A 7,044-nucleotide genomic window follows, 5' to 3' on the forward strand; every position below is an offset into this window, starting at 1 on the left:
TTTCAATGTAAAATATTACCTAACTTTAAAAAACAGCACAAAAGTAAACTTCAATTTTCCCTTCCAAGTTAGTATCAATGACAATACTCTATCCCAGGTGTTCTCTTTAAAATTTTTATCAATGTTCAAAATTGTGTATCTGCACTGATTATCATTTATGATCAAGATCATAGTAGTAAAAGATGCCTACACCAAGATTTCAGAACAGGTATACTTAACCCTCAAAGCCTTTGTCCCTTAAAATGATTTTACATATGTGGGTTTTGTCTCTAGTCATGTTTTGCTCTCTTGATGATAAGAAAAATAATAACAGGTAAACTAGTAAAACCTAAAGCTTAAATGATATAAGATTCTGAAAACACACACACACACACACACACAGACACATACACACACACATATATACACATACACACACACACACATATATACGCATACACACACAAACATACAGAGAGAGAGAGAGAGAGAGAGAGAGAGAGAGAGGGAGGCAGGGAGGGAGGGAGGGAGGGGAGGGAGGAGGAGGGAGAGAGAGAGAGAGAGAGAGAGAGAGAGAGCATAACAGCTTCCTAATCTACACAGAATGACATTTTAATATCCAACATTAGTATAGCCAATGTGCTACTTGGCATGGTCTTTGGTATTGCCCTTACTACTATGCCTCCCTTTTTTTGCTTGTTTATTTGTTTTGTTTTGTTTTGTTTTTCATCTTTATTAACTTGAGTATTTCTTATTTACATTTCGATTGTTTTTCCCTTTCCCGGTTTCCGGGCCAATATCCACCTAACCCGTCCCCCTCCCCTCCTATATGGGTGTTTCCCTCCCCATTCTCCCCCCACTACCGCCCTCCCCACAACAATCACGTTCACTGGGGGTTCAGTCTTGGCAGGACCAAGGGTTTCCCCTTCCACTGATGCTCTTACTAGGCTATTCATTGCTACCTATGCAGTTGGAGCCTAGGGTCAGTCCATGTATAGTCTTTAGGTAGTGGCTTAGTCCCTGGAAGCTCTGGTTGGTTGGCATTGTTGGTCATATGGGGTCTCGAGCCCCTTCAAGCTCTTCCAGTCCTTTCTTTGATTCCTTCAACTGTGCTCCTGTACTCAGTTCAGTGGTTTGCTGCTGGCATTCGCCTATGGATTTGCTTTATTCTGGCTGTGTGTCTCAGGAGAGATCTACATCCAGTTCCTGTCGGCCTGCACTTCTTTGCTTCATCCATCTTGTCTAGTTTGGTGGCTGTATATGTATGGGCCACATGTGGGGCAGGCTGTGAATGGGCGTTCCTTCTACCTCTGTTCTAAACTTTGCCTCCCTATTCCCTGCCAAGGGTAAGAGGCAGCCTCTGCTGTGCCAGGTTCATCCCTAGATATCCAATGATTCTCCTTTCTGATGTCCTTTCTAGCAGATTAATTTTCCCACATTCCTTGTGGCTGCATTATGGTTCATACCCCAGTTTTGGTGCCACCTTCCCCCTGAAAATATATCTGACTTTCAAAACTGAAATAAGCTGCCTGTAACTCTCTTGTCACCCCATGGTTTCTAAGCATTGTTTCTAATGAAAGCAATTTTCTTTTTCCTGAAGATTGTTTGCTGTGTTTGCAGCCACCAATACATGCAACTTCTTAACCATATTATTTAATGCATGATTTCATTCACCAGACTACAAACACTATATTCTCACTTTAAGAATGATTAAACGAGCGCTCACTTCGGTAGCACACATACTAAAATCGGAACGATACAGAGAAGATTAGCATGGCCGCTGCACAAGAATGACACGCAAATTCGTGAAGCATTCCATATTTTTGAAAATATCATCCTGAGTGAGGTAACCCAATCACAGAAAAACACACATGGCATGCACTCATTGATAAGTGGCTATTAGCCCAAATGCTTGAATTCCCCTAGATGCACAGAACACATGAAAGTCAAGACGGATGATCAAAATGTGAATGCTTCATTCCTTCTTTAAAAGGGGAACAAGAATACCCTTGACAGGGAAGAGAGAGGCAAAGTTTAGAACAGAGGCAGAAGGAACGCCCATTCAGAGTCTGCCCCACATGTGGCCCATACATACAGCCACCCAATTAGACAAGATGGATGAAGCAAAGAAGTGCAGGCCGACAGGAACCGGATGTAGATCTCTCCTGAGACACACAGCCAGAATATAGCAAATACAGAGGCGAATGCCAGCAGCAAAACACTGAACTGAGAATGGGAGCCCAGTTGAAGGAATCAGAGAAAGGACTGCAAGAGCTTGAAGGAGCTCGAGACCCCTTATGAACAACAATGCCAAGCAACAAGAGCTTCCAGGACCAAGCCACTACCTAAAGACTATACATGGACTGACCTGACCTGGGGTAGCAATGAATCCAGTAAGAGCAAAGTGGAAGGGGGCCCTTGGTCCTGCAAGACTGAACCTCAGTGAACATGATTGTTGGGGGAGGGCGGTACTGGGGGAGGATGGGGAGGAGAACACCCATAGAAGGGAGGGGGAAGGGTTGAGGGATGTTTGAAACCGGAAAAGGAAAAAAATCAAATGTAACAAAATACCAAAAAAAAAGATAAAAAATTTAAAAAAGAAATGTAAGTAAACAAAATATCCAATAAAAACGAATTTTGGCTTTTGATTAAAAAAAAAAAGAATGATAAAATGAATCAGACCTGAAGAGAACCATTGTATCTGGGACTTTCAGACTGATAACCTTATGGGGGAATGAATTTATAAATGTTGATAGTGATTTTTAGGTTAATCATCTAATTTATAGGCATGCACCTCTACACCAGAACCCAAATGTAAAAGAAAAAGTCTGCTAAAATTAAGAGATCTACCTAATAGGCTACAGTTTTGCACTTTGGTGTTTAATTTCAAAGAAAGTGAAGTTATCTATTTTAATATTGTTTCATAGGTTTGGAAGAGAAGAGCAGAACCGAAGATATCAAATATCTTCAGTGTGCCCCAGCTTCTGGCCTAAGAAGGAGTTTTACATTAACTACTGAGCATGGCGGAAGTTTACCTTTTCTTAGAAAAAGTGAAGTCCTGATAGAAGGTGGCCATCTGTTCTTCAGATTGCTAGAGCCAGAACAAAAGGGAAAGAGTAAAATGTAATACAGAAGGTTTATATTAGATCTGAGAAAGGATGCCTACACAAGGAAGTATGTTCTTACACAGCAAGACAAACTTCATGAACTAACTTGGAACTTTCAATGTGCAAAATTTTAGAGTTAATTCAAATTTGTATCCCAAAATGTTTAAGTGGAATTTTTGTTAAGAATTCAGAGAAGTGAAGCTTTTTTAAATTCTTGGTCATTGTATTAATTTAATATATTAAAGATATTCCATAGAACTTATGTATTAAAAATCCAGAGTGGCATTGTAGGATATGTGTCATGCATGGATTTATTTGAACACATGACAGCAAAGACTAGAGACAAAAGTTAAACCAACTTTAGCCTCTAAATTGTTTTATCTTTTTATGGACATCGAACAGAAACAGTACAATGCTTATCACAGAGTTGTCTGATTTGAGAAAGTCTTGTGGTCTGCAAGGAAAATACTATCAAAAATACAAAATAAAGGGGAACACAGCCAACTTCGTTTTCTCTCAAAAGGCTCCCTTTCATAGAACAGTTTTTTAAAGTGTAATGGTCCAAACTTCTGAAGTGTTTGTGGTCCAAATTTTTCTTCTCTTCTACCAAGTTCTCCTCAAACAGTTCAGTTCCATCCAAGACAGCGCCCAGCAGAGTGGTTGGCACGTTTTTCAGACTACACTCAAAAAAGAGTCTGTGCGTTTTCCTTTTCTAGCTCTGGGAGCTCTTCTGCCTTTTAAGGCCTTACTTTTCAAAGGATTTTTAGGATATTGATAGGGTCGTAGTTCATCCTATCTCATGACAATCTTTGACCAAGTAAAGCCAGTCTTTACATCATAAATGTTTTAAATTGTGCATATACTAAATGTAAGCCTTTTTCATTATATATTATAAATTATACACTATCCTAGCATTCACATTATATTGACTACGAAAACCCATCTATGATTCAAACATAAATGTTCATGTATTCTGCACACACAGTTGTATATAATGTTGTCTTATATTGATAGATTTGGGGGCTTCTACAACAATGTTCTGTGGACAATAAGAAACTAGAAGAATTGCTTCACATTTATGTACAACTTACGACTGAAGGTAGAATAATGTCTACAATGCATTATGAAGGATGTTATCTAGAAGTTCAGAGCTGTGGAAGTGTACTAAGGAGAAAAATCAGTCCCAGTGTACACTGTAGGCAAGCCTACAAACAGTTCACTCTCAATACAAAAAATGTAAAGACTATGCTTTTGGACTATGCTTTATTTTTATTATTTTTTCAACTTTCTATACTTTCTCAAACTCTTTTTTATGTAAATAGTAGTTAAAAGCCAATAAGTTATTAAAATGGACTGGGAAATTTAGTGTACTAATAGTGAATCAGAAAATAGTGTCATGTGCCCAAAAGCCTAAAAATAAAGATGATTAGGAAAGCAAGGGATATAGTAAATAAGGATGTATCCTATTTATCCTATATATCAATATATGCACAAATATACATAGACATAGACAGACATAGACATTATACATATACATATACATATGTATGTATATGTGTATATATATATATATATATACACACACACAAAGAGGGAGAATGTTGCACTTAAATATAATGATTGAAGTAAAGTTTCAATAAGTATCTTTTCTCAACTAAATATTTGTAAATTGAACTTTATGTTTACATCGGTTTTTGAATCTTTGATGTTAGAATTTTGCACACCTATACTTATGTGGGTACAGCTTTAATACCTTTTTTACCATACCATAATATCATATGGGCTGGATCCCCAGGTGGAGCAGGCTCTGAATGGCCATTTCTTCAGTCTCTGATCCAAACTTTGTTTCCATATCTCCTCCTATGAATATTTTTCTATATTCTAGAAAGACTAAAGCATCCACACTTTGGCCATCATTCTTTTTGAGCTTCATGTGGTCTGTGGATTATATCTTGGATAATATGAGCTTTTGGGCTAAAATCCACTTATCAATGAGCGTATATCAATTTGTATTTTCTGTGATTGGATTACCTCACTTAGGATGATATTTTCTAGTTCCAACTATTTTCCTACGAACTTCATGAAATTATTGTTTTTAATAGCTGAGTAGTATTCCATTGTATAGATGAACCACATTTTCTGTATCCATTCCTCTACTGAAAGGCATCAGAGTTAGTTCCTCCTTCTGGCTATTATAAAAGGCTGCTATGAAAAAGTGGAGGATGTGTCCTTGTTTTATGTTGGAGAATATTTTGCATATATGCCTAGAAGTGGTGTAGCTGGCTCCTTAGGTAGTACTATGTCCAATTTTCTGAGGAACCTCCAGGCTGATTTCCAGAGTGATTGTACCAGTCTGCAATCCCACCAACAGTGGAGGAGTGTTCCTATTTTTCCACATCCTTGCCAGCATCTGTTGTCACCTAAGTTTTTGATTTTAGCCATTCTGACTGGTGTGAGGTGGAATCTCAGGGTTGTTTTGATTTGCATTTCCTTCATGACTAAGGATGTTGAATATTTCTTTAGATATTTTTCAGCCATTCGATATTACTCAGCTGAGAATTCTTTGTTTAGCTCTGTACATCTTTTTAAATATGTTTATTTTATTGTTTGGAGTCTAATTCCTTGAATTCTTTGTATATATTAAATATTAACCCTCTATCGGATGTCAGATTGGTAAAGATATGCTCCCAATCCTTTGGTTGCTGTTTTGTCCTAATGGCAGTGTCCTTTGCTTTGCAGAAGTTTTATGATTTTATGAGGTCCTATTTGTCGATTTTTGATCTTAGAACATAAGCCATTGGTGTTCTGTTCAGGAAATTTTGCCCAGTACCCACGTGTTCGAGGCTCTTCTCCACTTTTTCTTTTATTAGTTTGAGTGTACCTGGTTTTATGTGAAGGTCCTTGATCCACTTGGACTTGAGTTTTATACGGGGTGATAAGAATAGATTGATTTTCCCCCAATGGAGGAGTTAGAGAAAGGACTGAAGGAGCAGAAAGAGTTTGCAACCCCATAAGAAGAACAAAAATATCAACCAAGACCCCCCTGAGCTCCCAGGGACTAAACCACCAACCAAAGAATATGCATGGAGTGCCCCTTAGCTCTGGCCACATTTGTAGCATAGGATTGTCTTTTTGGGCATCAATGGGAGGAGTGGCCTTGGCTGGATGCTTCAGTGTAGGGAAATGTCAGGGCAGAGAATTGGGAGGAGGAAGTTGGTGGGTGGGTGGGAGAGTACCCACATAGAAGCAGGGGGAGTGGAGGTAGGATAGGGAGTTTCTAGAGGGGAAACCGTGAAAAGGGATAACATTTGAAATGCAAGCAAAGAAAATATCCAATAAACAAAGAGAAAAATTTTTTCATATGTAAAATAATGGATATGTAAAACCGTGTCACTGAAATTAAACATTTCGTAAGACCTGGGTTATGACATTTCCACAAAGCTTTTGGCTGTGCTGCTGATCATTTTGTCTACGTTCCTTGCAAACTTTGCCAGTACTCTCTAAACAAAGACGGACCTGGACCTGATAACATGTGATGTGTGCACTGTGTGGAAGATGTTTGAAGACGTGCTTGACATGTGCTGATTCTGGAGCTCATGTTCTGTTCTTGCTTCTCTTCATCTTCAACCATGAAGTTTTTATCACTGCTTCTTTTGCTGGCCCTTGGGTTGCTGAGGCTTCCCATTGTGAAGATCTCCACCATTGGTCACACTATAACGTATTTTCTGTCTGAAAGAAAACACAACAGCTGCTCCATATAAGACATCTGGTACTGATACGAATGCTTCAGCTTAAGAGCAAAGTAAAAATAATTATTTCTACACCATATCAAGATGGATTTCCCTGAGCTCTGATGAGAAGAGTTGGTGGAGACATCCTATTTAGTGCTGAGTTTTAGTGTTCAGTTCACTAGAAAACACCAAACACAAACCAGAAGCTACAGTGCAGTCCACTTGGC

The 7,044-nt window shown here is 38.6% G+C and overlaps 1 non-coding gene across 1 annotated transcript; it reads left to right on the forward strand.

Annotated features, from left to right (window-relative positions):
* Positions 1 to 1,697: 1,697 nt before the first annotated feature.
* LOC116897406 lies at positions 1,698 to 1,804 on the forward strand. The gene has a single exon (XR_004387449.1). It is a non-coding gene; the product is annotated as a U6 spliceosomal RNA (small nuclear RNA).
* The last annotated feature ends 5,240 nt before the right edge of the window (positions 1,805 to 7,044 follow it).

Source organism: Rattus rattus, chromosome 3, assembly GCF_011064425.1.
Source record: "Rattus rattus isolate New Zealand chromosome 3, Rrattus_CSIRO_v1, whole genome shotgun sequence".
Lineage (NCBI taxonomy): Eukaryota > Metazoa > Chordata > Mammalia > Rodentia > Muridae > Rattus > Rattus rattus.